This window comes from Lytechinus variegatus, chromosome 6 (assembly GCF_018143015.1).
Source record: "Lytechinus variegatus isolate NC3 chromosome 6, Lvar_3.0, whole genome shotgun sequence".
In the NCBI taxonomy this organism is placed as follows: Eukaryota; Metazoa; Echinodermata; class Echinoidea; order Temnopleuroida; family Toxopneustidae; genus Lytechinus; species Lytechinus variegatus.
In genome coordinates, this window is record NC_054745.1 from 16,559,805 (window position 1) to 16,576,678 (window position 16,874).

A 16,874-nucleotide genomic window follows, 5' to 3' on the forward strand; every position below is an offset into this window, starting at 1 on the left:
ATATCAGTCCAAAGTCTTTTTCCAGACCCAGTTAATTAAAAAAGTTATTACATACGTCCAAAGTCTTTTTTCCAGACCCAGTTAATTTAGAAATTATTAGATAAGTCCAAAGTCTTTTTTCCAGACCCAGTTAATTAAAAAATTATTGTATAAGTCCAAATTCTTTTTTTCCAGACCAGGTTGATGAAAAATTATAATGTCAGTCCAAAGTCTTTTTCCAGACCCAGTTAATTAAAAAAATTATTACATAAGTCCAAAGTCTTTTTTCCAGACCCAGTTAATTTAGAAATTATTATATAAGTCCAAAGTCTTTTTTCCAGACCCAGTTGATTAAAAAATTATTGTATAAGTCCAAATTCTTTTTTTCCAGACCAGGTTGATGAAAAATTATAATATCAGTCCAAAGTCTTTTTCCAGACCCAGTTAATTAAAAAATTATAATATCAGTCCAAAGTCTTTTTCCAGACCCAGTTAATTAAAAAAATTATTACTTAAGTCCAAAGTCTTTTTTCCAGACCCAGTTAATTTAGAAATTATTATATAAGTCCAAAGTCTTTTTTCCAGACCCAGATAATTAGAAAATTATTTTATAAGTCCAAAGTCTTTTTTCCAGACCAGGTTAATTCAAAAATTACAATATCAGTCCAAAGTCTTTTTTCCAGACCCATTTGTTTAAAAAATTATTATATAAATCCAAAGTCTTTTTTCCAACCCAGTTAATTAAAAAAATTATCATATAAGTCCAAAGTCTTTTTTCCAGACCTGTTTATTTCAAAATTAAGTTCCAAACTAACATACGATAATGATATTCTAGAGGAATAAAAATGAGAATCGAGCATAGTCTTTTCTCCAGACCCAGTTATTTAAGACTGGTGGAATCAGGCAAAAAGTATAAACCAAACCCTCTTATTAATGTTTAATAACATAGAAATATAGCATAGTCTTTCATCCAGACACAGATCTTTCAAATAACACATAATGAATAATTATAAAAATTAGTAATAAAAAAAGAAAAGCAAACAAAGACCCACGATCATATTTATGTTGAGTAACATGGAAATATAGCGTGGTCTTTCCTCCAGACTCAGTTATAAAAATCCTAAAAAACACAACAACAACCAACGACAAAACAAAGACCCCGTAATCTTATCAACATTGAATAGCATGGAAATATGGTGTAGTCTTTCTCCAGACCCAATTATTTCAAAATACCAAAAATTATTTTAAAAAAGAACCACAGGATCTAAAACCAAACTATCCTTCAAACTTATAAACTTCAATAAGTAAAAGTTTTGATAGTTTTCTTTGCTCCAGACCTTGTCATTTTCAAATATAAGATAAATGAAATCTTCATAACTAAGACTCAATCTTATTCTCGTGCTTGTTCAACATGAATAAGATGATTGTGGAAGTATTTCATCAACATTTATGTCCGACCTTGATGTTGATTGGCTAAGATGCAGTGCTCCCATGGTTAGTGTCGGATAAAACGGGACTTGTCGGATTAAACGTCAGACAACTCCTTTCATGAAATTCTCCCAGGCTCAAAGTTTTGATGTTGATTATTAATCATAAATTTCTTTGCCTGGAAGAAAAAGTGAATGTTTAAATACATTATGTATTACAGGATCTTAAGCTGGAAGAGAGTTTTATTTTTTTAATGTTTGTTTTGTTGTTCTGTTTTTTTTTAATAAGCTGGTCTGGTCAAATTAAGTATGCGATATCACGAGGGTTTTATAGTTTGGAAGATGTTGGGGTCTAAGTTTTAAGATTAATGTTTCGCTTAATTTGTATTTTTAAGAGAACTGGGTGAGGGGTAAAGATATTACTCTAAGCCCAAGCATTTATACTGGGTTTAATTTTGAAGATTGGTCTTAGCTGTGATTTTTTTTTAATATTTGTTTATCTTTTAAATAACCGGGTCTTGAAGAAAGATTAAGCATAATACTCGTCTTATTCCACAAGAATAAGAATATGACAAAGTCTTATGTTTTTAAGATTGTTTAAATCATTTTTAAATGACTGGGTCTGGAATAAAGACAACGCTCTAAACATGTGCTTTTCTACATGCATGGTCTTAATTTGGAGGATTGTTGGTTCTTAGATTCGTTGTTGGGGGTTGGGTTTTATTGATTTTTTATTCTTGAAATAATTGTGTCTGGAGGAAAGTCGATCTTCGACAATTGGTCTTCGTGTTATTCCACAGTAATCAGATTATTGGGTCTTCGTTTTAGAATATTTGTAAAAACTATTTCATTTTTTCAAATAATAACCAAGTCTGGTGGAAGTATGTTTGCTTTACCCATGCATTATTGCAATGTTTTGGTGGGGTCTTAGTATTATTAAAAAAACTGGGTGTGGGGTAAAGACATATTTCTTTACTGGGTGTAACTTTGGAAGATTGGTCTTAGATTTGAAGTTTTGTAAATTCATTTTTTAAATAGCCGGGTCTGGGGAAAAGAGTACGTTTTAAAACTCGCGTTATTCCACAAGAATAAGAATATGATAGGGTCTTATGTTAGATTTTTTGTGTATTTTCAATGATTAGGTCTGGACTAAAGACAACGCTCTAAACTTCTTTTTAAAACATTTCTTAGGTTGAAGGATTGTTTGGTCTTAGATTTTGATTTTTTTTATTATTACTATTAGCGTAATTTTGACAAATAAAACTGGGTCGGGCTGAAAGACTACGCTACATGTATATGTCCATGTTATCCAGCATTAATAAGATTATGGGGTCTTTATACTGTTTTGAAAATGTACATGTAATTCATAATTTTGAATAACTGGGTTTGGAGGAAAGACTATGCTATATTTTCATGGAATTCAACATTACCAAGAGTGGAGGATCTTTTTTTTCAATCATTTCTTATTTTTAAATAATCTGGTCTGGAAGAATGTATACTTTATTTTCATGTTATTCAACATCAATAGATTGTGTGGTCTTTTTTAAAAGATTTGATGAATGTCTTAAATGACCCGGAGAAATGTCTTTGCGCTATATTAGTGCATTAATATAGGGATTAGTTTTTAGTTTTAAGTTACCGGGTCGAGTGAAAAGACTTTGCATTTTTGTGCTACATGAACGCTTACTATAGGGTTTAGTTTTTAGTTTTAAGCAACCAGGTCAAGATTACGCTTGATTCTCAATTTACTCTTAGCGCATATATTCACAATAATACACCAAATAAGTTGAAACAACTACATATATTAATTCCACTAGTCTTCATTAACTGGGTCTGGAAAAAAGACTAAGCTCGATTCTCATTCTTATTCCACCGGAATATCATTATCGTATCTTAGTTTGGACTTATATTATAATTTTTGAAATACCCGGGTCTGAACAAAGACTTTGGACATATCGTATAATTTGTTTAACAACTGGGTCTGGAAAAAGACTTTGGACTTATATTTCAATTTTTGAATTAACCTGGTCTGGAAAAAAGACTTTGCACTTTTGTGCTATATGAACGCATTACTATAGGGTTTAGTTTTTAGTTTTAAGTAACCGGGTCTGGAGAAAAGACTACGCTTGATTCTCAATTTACTCTTAGCGCATATATCCACAATATAAGCCGTGTAAGTTGAAACAACAACAAAGAGGGTATTCCACCAGTCTTAATTAACTGGGTCTGGAGAAAAGACTAAGCTCAATTCTCATTTTTATTCCACTGGAATATCGTTATCGTATCTTAATTTAGATTGATATTGTAATTTTTTAATTAACCGGCTCTGGAAAAAAGACAGCACTTTTGTGCTATAGACATTAGGGTTTTAATTATTAGTTTTAAGTAACCAGGTCTGGAGAAAAGACTACGCTTGATTCTCGATTTACTCTTATCGCATATATTCACAATATAAGCAATATAAGTTGAAACAACAACAAAGACATTAATTCTACCGGTCTTAATTAACTGGGTCTGGAGAAAAGACTACGCTCGATTCTCATTTTTATTCCACTGGAATATCATTATCGTATCTTAGTTTGGACTTGTATTATAATTTTTGAAATAACTGGGTCTGGAAAAAGACTTTGGACTTATATCATAATTTTTTAAACAACCGGGTCTGGAAAAAAGACTTTGGACTTATATAATAGTTTTTGAAACAACCTGGTCTGGAAAAAGACTTTGGACTTATCTCCAACAAAGACTTTGCACTTTGTGCTATATGAACGCATTACTATAGGATTTTAGTTTAGAACGGATTCGCCAAAAATCCCTTGAAATTTATTACATTTGTGGGCGATCAAAAATTATTACATTTGTGGGTAAAGTGCATTATTACATTTGTGGGTAAAGTGTTATTACATTTGTGGGCGTTATTACAATGTGGGCGTTATTACATTTGTGGGTGCAACAAGCAGTCGCATCACCAATTGTGAAAGGGCCTTTAACAACTTGCTGCTTATAACTTAAATGCCAAAACACTTTTTTTTTATTCTCTTTCTTTTTATTTCATTTAATCTCATGATGCACCTGTATTACATATACAGACGATCGCTAAGAAGTGGGGACGATATAATCCGTTGAAGACTGAATGCTCTTGCTATAACACAAGTTGGGTTATTTCCAATTTCGTCTAATGCCAATTCGTCCAACTGCCAACGGGGACATCCCGATAGGCTTCGGGTCCGATAGACCGCGGGTCCGATAGTCCGCGGGTCCGATAGACCGCGGGTCCGATAGATCGCGGGTCCGTTAGACCGCGGGTCCGATAGACCGCGGGTCCGATAGTCCGCAGTGCGTGTAAAATTATGATCAGATATATCAAATGTCATCGAGAGGTCCAAAGGTCAAATGATATGAGACCATGGGATTCTATCAGGTGCGGATCCATGGGGGCCGAGGGGGAACTGCCCCACCCCCACCCCCAGCTCAAAAAAAGAGGTGGGAGAAGGGAAAAGGAGAGAATAAAAAGAGAGAGGAAGATGGGAAAAGAAGATAAGGTAAGAAGAGAAAAAAGAGAGGAGGGAAAAGGAAGAGAAGAAAAAAAGGAGAAAGGAAAAGGAGGAAAAGAAGAAGAAAAAAAGAGGAAGGAAGAGAAGAATGTTTAAGTAGAGAGGAAGATGGGAAGAAAGATAAGAAAAAAGAGAGATAGATGAAGAGGGGAAAAGAAGAAAAGAAAAAGAGAGAGAGAAGAAAAAAAAGATTAAAAGAGAAAAAAGGGGAAAGGAAAGAAAAAGAAAAAGGGAGAAGTAAAGGTGGAAAGAGACAAAAAAGAGGAAAAGGGAAGAGAAAGGAAAAGGGGAAAGATGAAGATAAATAGGAAGATAATGATATTTAAAATAAAAGGAAGATGGGAAAAAAGAAAAGAAAAAGGGGCTTAAATTATCCAGTTTCAGATCAGAATATCAAAGAATTTCTTCTCGCGCTTTGCGCTCGAATTATTATTGTAGGAAGATACCAAAAATTAGCCATCCTTTTTCATGATTGACAAACATGAATCGAATGTCCCATTGGGGGGGGTTTGAAATCTCATCTTTTTAGGTTGGAATATCAAAAATGTTCGGTTTAATCGTTGAAATATGTATCGTCTTTATGGCTAACTGCAAAATATCCTTAACAGGTCCCTTTTCGACCAGGCCATAACGAATATTTAACATTTCTGCTCGCGCTTCGCGCTAGTGGGAATAATCTAGTTACATACGCGTCCTGTTCAGGTTCACAAACATTGCCCAGAATGTTAAATTTTCAGGACAATATACAAGAAATTTCATTTTTAGCTTGCATAGGGCTTATGAGATTAAAACACATTTATGTTGCTTATAAAGTAAGTCTAGGAAATGACTGTTAGGACATGGGCGTTTGCCTCCCCCCCCCTCCCCACAAAAAGAGAGAATCAAGACTAAGAAAAAATAGAGAGAAAAGGAATGGGATTAGGATGAAATATACTATTTTCCTAACATTATGTCAAAATCTATCACAACCTTGTATTTTTGTAATAAAAGTGTCAACATATTTGCTTGCTCGCTTCGCTCACTGCCAACTTCTTAATAATCTTATGCGATACGCCGTACCGAGCCCCCTCGAAAACGTTGGCTCATTACGGCACTTGGACAAATCAACTTTGAGCGGCCGATCGGGGAAAATATGGCTGAAAAAATGGCCCCTCCCCCTATTGGCGGAAGCTGGGTCCGCCCCTGACTTGGGCTTTCAGGATAAAATACAGGAAAATTAAAAAAAAAAATCAGATCGCGCTTCGCGTTCTCATTAATTATTTAGGCCTTGTGAGATACCTCAATGTGTTTTTCAAGAATAAAATCTCAGATTTTCTTTAACGTCTACCCCCCCCCCATTTCATTTATTTTTTTATCTTGGTGCCCTCGCCCCCCCCCCCCCCTGCACCCATGCTGAATGAATAAGCCAATGATGAGGATAATTAGTCGAGATTGCATATTCCCAAGAGGTTATAATTAATAATATTGAAGGGTATACTAAAACAACACTACAGCTCCCGTTCACAATATTGTACTATGGCCTACTCTGGTGAGAAGTTAAACCAAATTGAACCCCCCAAATCGCTCGTGTTTCGCGCTCCCATTGATATTACATCATGGGCGGAAATCCCAGAGGGACGTGTCCCACCTACTCAAAATAGTAGGGGACACAATATCAAATGTCCCCCTACTATTTTGGTCTTTTATGATCATAGAAATACATCATTCTAAATCAAAATAAAATATGTATTTTGGGACGAGATGACCTTACTTTGGCGATGATAACCTTGTTTTTTTTTGCTTGTCATATTTTCCCGCCCCTTGTCCCCATAGGCGGATCCAGGGGGCCGAGCTCCCCCCCCCCTTCTTGGTGGAGCAAAAAAAAAGGAAAGAAAGAAGGAAAAAAGGAGGAAAAAGAGAGGAGAAAAGAAAGAGAAGGACGACGAGTGCATAAAATAAGATGAGGGGAAGATTTGGAAAATAAAAAGAATCTTTCGTGCCACTATATAACTTGAAAACTTTCGCTCGCGCTTCGCACTCGCATTGTCTGTTAGGTGATTTACATATTTTGTTCAATATGGAGTTCGAATATCAAGTTTGGAAGTCAATATACAACACATATTTCACCTCGGAAATCGAACTTTCATTATTTTGTGTAATTTACAAATTGGTTTTTAAAAAGTGCTCTGTAAAAATGTCAGTTTTATGGTTTGAATGTTAACATTTGCTGCTTGCGCTTCGCGCTCGCAAATTTTGATTTATCAGGTACCTATTTTCGTGTATTCCATAAAGTTTTCAAAATATCCCTTTTCTGGTCTGATTGTTAAGACGCATCAGCTAGCGCGCTGCACGCTCGCATTTTGATTAGCGAGTTATATAAATGTTTCAATATTGTTTATACAACAAACTACTTAAAATCCCCTTTCATGACAGTTTATCAAAAATTATAGCTCGCGATTTGCGCTCGCATTAATGGTTAAAATATATTAACTGATGCATCCTATTCATAATCACAAAAGTGAAATGTCCAGTTTTTATGCCATGATATCAATTTAATAATTGAATTGTCCCTTTTGTATCATATCGCGCTTAGCAAGAGGAATAGGAAGATAGTCATCATTTTCATATGATGGCATGTCATAAGGATGTCCCGGTCCTATGTCAAAACTCAAAGTAATAATAATATCAGCTCTTTTTTAAGTGCGATCCATATCCAGCTAACAATTTTTCTACAAAGTGCTTGAAATATAAAGCTGAAATTGACTCCTTTTTTCAAATCGGACGATCAAAGTTTCATAATTTTTACGATTAAAGTTGTATTTAGAATGCCTAGATTCTAGGTCTAAATATGAAACACGCTCGCGCATGTTTATTCAGATACCCAACTTGTTCTCTAATTTAAATCATTATCCAGTTTCAGTTCACAATATCAAAAATTTTCTGCTCGCGCTTTGTGCTCGCATTATTAATGTGGGAAGACCCCATCCTTTTGATGATTTACAAAACATGAACAGAGTGGCCCACTTTTAGGTCTAAATCTCGATTTTTCAATCGTTAAATTACATGGCTATCCTGTTCACGATTACAAACATGACAAAAACAGATTGAAATTTTCCATTCTTTCTTTTAAAAAGTTCAAAAATGTTCAGCTCGCGCTTCGCGCTCGCATCATATAAATGAGGATTATGATATTATATATTAATTTATAAGAATAAAGCCAAAAAGTGACTAATGAGGACTACCCCGTCAAAGAAACAAACAAAAATTATCTTCGAGCTGCCGATCGGGGAAAATATGGCTGAAACAAATTTCCGCCCACCCCCCCCCCCCCCATTGGCGAAAGCTGGAACCGCCCCTGTGTCCCCCCTACCTTTTGGTATTTATGTATTCATGGATTTTTTTTCAAGAACACATTAAAAAGTGGTCTTTATTTTTTTATAAATGTGATTATAAGATAATTTAAGTTAGCCTGGCCGGGAGGGAGTGGGTGCAATTTTTCGAAAAGTACACATAAGCGCCAAACATCAGGTCAAATTTGACCCCCCCCCCCCTCCCTCCCCACGAAATCCTGGATCCGCGCCTGGGTTCTATAACAACCCAATTAGGGCAATCACCCCCTGACAACTACTTCAAGGAAAATATTATCCCCATATTATTTACCGCCGGGGACTGTTACCCCCCCCCCCCCCCGGAAATTTACCCTCCAGACAATTACCCCGAGTACGGAGCTGTGAAAATGCCATCAACATGACGACATGGCGTGGTATTTTATCTTACCATGTCTTAATTAATCATTGGCGGCGGAAGGCAAAACATTTAGGGGGATCCACCTGAAATTTTGGGATGGACACAGGTAAAAATGTGACGAGCAAATCAACCAAAATTTTAGGAGGGACCACCAAAAATTTTTGACAAGGAAAAAAAAGAAGGTTATCAACCAAAATTAGGGGGGGGACAAAAATATTTTAGAGGGGTCTACCTCAATTTACGGGGGGACGTAGAAAACAAATTGACAAGCAAAAAAAAGGTTCTCAACTAAAAATTTAGGGGGGACCGCCCCCCCCACCTCAAATTTAGGGGGGAAAGGTCCCCCCCTGCTTCCGCCGCCTAAGTAATTAATAAGGTTATTATTTCGACATCATATGTTCTATCTTGTCAAGTCGATATGTCCACATGGCGAGATATGAAGTATACAATTCCCTGTAAGAATCCCGATATATCGCCATGTTGACATGTAACATAATTATTTAAGTCGACTTGGCAAGATAAAATATCTCGCCATGTTGACAACTTTTTATAAGTGGACTGACTTGGCAGGATAACGTATGGATCTCGCCATGCGGACATAATAAGCTTATTTAGTCGACATGGCAAGATAAAGTATCTCGCCATGTAGTCAAGTCGATGGCATTTTAGAGGCTCCGTACGGCGTCTAGAGGGTAAATTTCCGGGCCCAACTGTGGGGGGGGGGGGGTAACAGTCCCCGCCGATAAAAATATGGGGATAATATTTTCCTTGAAGTAGATGTCAGGGGCGATTGTCCTGTGGGTCATCGTTATAGAACCCCATGGACTCGTATCATTGACCTTTTGACCTCTTGATGACATGGATCTCACTATATTGTCCTGATCATAATTTTACACACCGCGGACTATCGGACCCGCGGTCTATCGGGCCCGCGGTCTATCGGACCCGCGGTCTAACGGACCCGCGGTCTAACGGACCCGCGGTCTATCGGACCCGCGATCTAAGGGACCCGCGGTCTATCGGACCCGCGGTCTATAGGGCTGTAACCCTGCCAACTCGTCTACTATCACTGGTCTAGTTTTAGTTTGTCCACTCACCACATGGTCTACTTTCATTTAGTCTAATGCCAATCCGTCTAATAACAAGTTGGTCAAAGTCCAACAGCCATTTAGTCCATATGCCATTTGGTCTAATTGGACTACATGTATGTGTTATATTAGACAAAGTGATTAAGAGACCCAATGGTTACTGGACCAATTGGTTGTTAGCCAAAGTGTTGATGGATGGAATCTCATTAAACTAGACGAAAGTAGACCATGTGGTGAGTGGACAAGTTGGCAGTAGAGGAATTGGTAATTTACCCACAGGTTTTCCACAGACTGAAGCCTTTATAGCACACACTCGGTCGCCAACTGGTTAATTACACTGCAGATATCAATGCATGAGGATTATGTGGTTAAAACCTACCAGGTAACAATAAATGAGAAGGGTTGATCATACTAGGAGAGCACTGACATTGACATTATGACTCACTTCGCAGAGTAAAGAATCTCAGCAACCAAAGGATGTTAGTCCATCAGGTGCAGCAAAAATGAGGGTAACTTATCCCTAATTTGCAGCATTCTGATAACTAAACCTAGTTTTCACCCTAGGCTAAATTAGAATTTAATCCATACTCCCATGGAATACTGGACTTCATTAAGTTTTTCAGTTTTGGGGGCATTTATAATTTATCAATTATTTCATTAAACTTATGATACGTTTGTATTGTCCTATTCTTCCTATTTCAAGACAATTATTTTTTTGACAGCCTTTTTTGGCAGTAGGATAATAAATCTAAATTGGTGAATAGGTTGACAACTGGCATTCCATAAAGGTGTGGTCTAATATTATGTGTGATTTTGGTCGTTTCCAATAAGCACCACATTACACTCAGGGAAGATGCATGTCCATATCCATAGTAATAATATAAAAAAAATATTTAAGCGTTTTGGATACCATCATTTGTAGAGCATGGTGAAATACCTCCATAACCCAAATTTGGCAGGAATCGGTCAATGGGGCTTTAGATATGACCTTATGAATACATAATTAGCCCCATAATCAAAGTCAATGTATTATTGGCCTGACTTATTATATTAAGGACCAAGGCAATGATACATTGATTTTCAGGGACTAATTGTGTAGGCTACTCATGAGGCCATCTCTAAGGCCAACATGAACCGATTTCCACCAAATTGAACTTGTAGATGTATTTAACCAGCTCTACCAAAACATGGTATCAAAGACGTTGACGTGCAAAAAAGGGGAAATTGATGAAGATGTCACAAAGCTTAATTTTCATTTCAAATTTGATGAGCTAGGTGAGATGGAAAGAATGAAAGTAATTACGCCAATTAATGAACCAACTTGTATGTACAGCAGTAAAGACAATGATCACTCTGAAATTACATGAAAACTCCTCAAGAGCGGTCGGAGAGTTTGGAAAAGACAATGGAGAGGCAATTAAGAGAGACAATTACTCTCATGCAGCTAAAATGGAAGCTGATGGATATCATCTGATTGCGTAAGTTAGGCCATCGTAGGGTATAAGTTGTGTACGACAGCAATACGCTAAGCATTCGTTGGAAAACGTTATTTATAAGTTAACGAAGCGTTCGATATAAGTTGCTAATACGTTATGTATGCGTCCAACTCGTTATGAATACGCTAAGTATACGCCCAGAGTTGAAAAAAAATCAAAGTTCAGCGTATGCCAACGTTTTAGAGAAATTTTGACACGTCGGGCATACGCTGTCTAAAACGCCATGGTGTGACACCACCTTTAGTTAGTATTTCACTCCGGCAGCACAATTACATGTACTTTAAAGCAAATGTGTGGGCAAGTTCATGAATTTCATGGGCAATTTTAATATTTTGGCGGCCATATTGGATTTTGCCAATCTGCAGAAAATGCTCAAGGTTACACGTGTGGCATCATTCAGATTCGGAATCAGCTCACTCGAATTTACAAGAAACCATCACAGTCAAACCCAATACTTAAAGGTATTTGTGTGTGTGTCAGGGGGTACGTTTGTATTGGGTGTGGTTTGAAGGGAAATGTTAAAGTCTACGATGTGTGTATGCTCTGAAATTGCATAGATGTTTTCTTGAATGTTATCAACGGTGAGTAGGCAGGGGTGCATGTGCACCCTCCCATTGAGGCAGAGGAGTTCCGACCCTGGCAAGCAACAACGAAATTTGTAGCACTTCTCCTGCTTTGTAGAGGGGTCATGTGGTCCAGTGGTTAGGGCATTGGACTCATAATCGCGCATACATTCGTAGCCGAAGCTTCGTAATTCCGAAGGTTCGTATTTCCGAAGGTTCGTATTTCCGAAGGTTCGTAATTCCGAAGGTTCGTCAATCCGAAAACGAAATAAGGTTCGTAATTCCGAAGGTTCGTTAATCCGAAAACGAAATAAGGTTCGTAATTCCGAAGGTTCGTTAATCCGAAAACAAAATAATGTTCGTAATTCCGAAGGTTCGTTAATCCGAAAACGAAATAAGGCTCGTTAATCCGAAAATTGAATAAGATTCGTATTTCCAAAAATGAAAATTATTCATTTTGGTAACAAACACGGATAATAATAATAATAGCTGGGAAACAGTTTTCAGAACTGAAGTGGCTTCCCTGGGTAAATATTATAATTTTTATCATTTTAGGCCTACATGAAATTTCCAAAAGTTTGAGCACGTGATTCGCTGGCAACATCTCACAAGGATGCCCTTTTAACAGTAATTGACCAAATAGGCGAATTTTACATTTTCCCCAAAACCGCTTGCTCGCTACGCTCGCAGAAATGAAACGTAATATATAACTTACCAATCAGAGATCACTTATTTTTTTTGCTCAACTTAATTACTACAAAACACACAACCTCTTTACACAGATGATAATCTTATGGCGAAAATATCCGTTTGCACCAAAATGCCCCTATTGGCCCCTTTTTGGCTCCCCCAAAAGGAAAATACGTTGCGCCGTCACTGGTTGAAACACGCATCGTCTTCATGGCTAACTGCAAAGAGTTCTTAAAATGTCCCCTTTAGATCAGGTCAGAGCTTATATTTAAAATTTCTGTTCGCGCTTCTTGCTCGCAGTTATTATCTAGTTACATAGGCATCTCGTTTTGAAGATCACAAACATATTGCCCATCATATTAAAAAAAAATATATAGCTCGCGCTCGCATTATTCAAAAAGGGTAAACCCTCACAAGGATGACTTATTATGTCATTACATATAACAATCATGTTACTAAATAGGTTCATTATTGCGGATTGAAATAATCGCTAGAGGGTATTCATTTGTCTCGCAATCTACTATGGTCAACAAGGAAATTCGTGATCACTCTCGCAAAAAGTGTTCACTGGCTTTCTAGGAAATTCGTGATCACTCTCGCAAAAAGTGTTCACTAGCTTACAAGTTCACGAGCTTTCGAGTGCCGCTGCAACTCTTTATCAAGTGACAAGGATTGTCCGATATCGTACTGTATTTATACTAATCTCCAAGACCGTACACTTTTTGCGAGAGTGATCACGAATTTCCTAGAAAGCCAGTGAACACTTTTTGCGAGAGTGATCACGAATTTCCTTGTTGACCATAGTAGATTGCGAGACAAATGAATACCCTCTAGCGATTATAACAATCATGTTATTACATATTTACTTTATTTTATAAGTATAAAGCTAATTATTGACTGTTAGGACTATCATTTCAAAAAACAAACAAAAATTAACTTTAAGCTGCCGATCGAGGAAAATCGCATACATTCGTAATTCCGAAAACGAAATAAGGTTCGTAATTCCGAAGGTTCGTTAATCCGAAAACGAAATAAGGTTCGTAATTCCGAAGGTTCGTTAATCCGAAAACAAAATAAGGTTCGTAATTCCGAAGGTTCGTTAATCCGAAAACGAAATAAGGTTCGTAATTCCGAAGGTTCGTTAATCCGAAAACGAAATAAGGTTCGTAATTCCGAAGGTTCGTTAATCCGAAAACGAAATAAGGTTCGTTAATCCGAAAATTAAATAAGGTTCGTATTTCCGAAAATGAAAATAATTCATTTTGGTAACAAAAACGATGTTGTCATTACAAGATTACACGATATTATGCAATGATAGTAATAACGATCGATGATGTGTGTTGGGGCCAAAGCATGTATTTCATTAAGAATGGCGCCCTGATCAAGCATAGGCTAATTTCGATTTTATCTGAGCAATTGCTGCCTATAAGCAAATGGTTTAATTAAAGATGCAGGGGATCAAGTGTGTTGGAAGCGTGCGAGCAACCTCTAGGTAATAGGATTTGTATTGGAGGGGATGTCATTTTTAATAACAGCTTCTGCTGGTAATAAAAATAAAAATAATACTAATAATGATCCTTGTGAGATGTTGAAAGCGCGAATCACAAGCTGAAACTAGTAGACATTTCATGTAACAAGACGTGAAGTGAGCATTCGGAGCATTTTTTGTAATCGTGAGAAAGATGTGTATCTTTCTAAAGAATTAATGCGAGGGCGAGTTGTAATTTGTTTATATACTGACCTGGGGCCCGTTGCATGAAACTTTTTACCTGAGAAAACTCAGGTTGTTTTTACAGGAGTTTTTGCCCTGTGCTAAAGTAATTGGCGGAAATCAGACTAACCTTAGTTTTCAGTTTTTACCGGAGTTTTCTCAGGTAAAAAGTTTTATGCAACAGGCTTCAGAATAAGAGAGCGCGAACCGCAAGCTTAAAATTTGTGATATTCCAACCTGAAAACTGGACATTTCATACTTCTTTTTTGTAACCAGGAATAGAATGAGTTCCTCAATAAACAATACTTGATGCGAGCGAGAAACGTGAGCCAAATTTTTCCGATTTTCCAACCTGAAAACTGGACATTCTATAGCATTCTTGTAAAAAAAATAATAATAGCTGGGAGAATAGTTTTCAGAACTGAAGTGGCTTCCCTGGGTAAATGATATCTTTATCAATATCATCATTCTAGGCCCACATGAAATTTCCAAAAGTTTGAGCACGTGATTCGCTCGCAACATCTCACAAGGATGCCCTTTTCACAGTATTGACCAAAAAGGTGAATTTTACATCTTCAGATTTGACTTTTTCCCCCAAACCGCTTGCTCTCTACGCTCGCAGAAATGAAACGTAAATATATAACTTTAGCATGTTTAGTGATCACTTAAAAAATTGTGCTCAATTTAGTTACTACAAAAACACACAACCTCTTTACACAGGTGATAATCTAATGGTGAAAATATCCGTTTGCACCAAATTGCCCCTATTGGCCCCTTTTTTTTTTACTTTGCCCCCCCCAAAAAAAAAAAAATACGTTCCACCGCCATTGGCTAAAACACGCATCGTCTTCATGGCTAACTGCAAAAAGTTCTTAAAATGTCCCCTTTAGATCAGATCAGAGCTTATATATTTAAAAATTCTGTTCGCGCTTCTTGCTAGCAGTTATTATCTAAATTTAGTTACATAGGCATCTCGCTTTGAAGATCACAAACATATTGCCCATCATATTAACAAAAATATAGCTCGCGCTCGCATTATTTAAAAAGGGTTTATCATGTTATTACATATTTACTTTATTTTATAAGGATAAAGCTAATTATTGACTGTTAGGACTACCCTTTCAAAGAAACAAACAAAAATCAACTTTAAACTGCCGATCAAGGAAAATATGGCTAAACCCCCCCCCCCCCTCTATTTGACGAAAGTTGGATCCGCCGGGAGGGAGGCAGGGGGCATCAAAAATGGAATAAAAAACAGGGGGAATTAATATTTTCCAAAATGGGAAAGTTCCTTTTTCAAAAATAAATATGCCGTTTTTCATGTTTTTTCGAAATAAAATACTCTTTTTAAAGTATACAAGTTAAGTTAAGTTTTCAGGCTGGAATATTGAAAAATTTCAGCTTGCGCTTCGCACTCTCATTCGATTGGTGAAATATGCATCCTAAAGAGGTCACTAAATGCTTTCTTTAACAGGTTCCTTTTCTGGTCAGTATGTTTAAGCTCGCGTTTTGCGCTCGTGTTAATTCTTTAGTTAGATGCACATCTTTTTAATGACAGCAGAAATCTGCTCGGATTTTTAAAAACTAATTTTATTTTTTTATTGAAATAACCTAAAGTTTAGCTTGTGATTCACGCTCGCAACACCTCGCAATAATGCCATTTTAAGAATAACTGACCACAAAAAAGTTATACAACTTCACCTTTGAATTTGTTTTACCAAGCCGCTCGCTCATTATACTCTCTCCCGAAAAATAAAGCCTAAATATACATTTTGCCATAATAAGAAGTCACTTCAAAAAAGTTATTCTCTACTTAATCACTATCAAACAGACAATGACTTCAAGCAGATGATAATCTTAAGGTGAAAATATCACCACAGTCCCAATTTTGACGTATGAGTTTCATTTTTTGGCTTTACCCCCAACGAAAATTCGTTCGGCCGCCCTTGCCTTCCCATCCTCATATGATAATTGAACGGCAACAGTGTCCCCCGCCCCCCTCCCCTTGCCTCTGCTTTCCCGGTTTTCATTTTTCGGATTAACGAACCTTATTTTGTTTTCGGATTAACGAACCTTATTTTGTTTTCGGATTAACAAACCTTATTTCGTTTTCGGATTAACGAACCTTCGGAAAAACGAACCTTATTTTGTTTTCGGATTAACGAACCTTATTTCGTTTTCGGATTAACGAACCTTCGGAAAAACGAACCTTATTTCGTTTTCGGATCAACGAACCTTCGGAATAACGAACCTTTTTTCGTTTTCGGATTAACGAACCTTCGGAACAACGAACCTTATTTCGTTTTCGGATTAACGAACCTTCGGAACAACGAACCTTATTTCGTTTTCGGATTATCGAACCTTCGGAATAACGAATCGTCGGAATTACGCCACAAATGTTCGGATTAACGAACCCTTTTTCGTTTTCGGATTAACGAACATCGAAGTATAGGCAATTTACGTGTTTCGGAATTACGAACCTTCGGAATAAAGAACCTTCGGAATTACGAAGCTTCGGAAATACGAAGTGTAACCGAGGAAAATATGGCCGAAAAAAAATTGCTCCCCCCCCCCCCCATTTGACAAAAGTTGGATCCGCCGGAGGGAGGCAGGGGGCACTTGCACCCCAAAAATGAAATA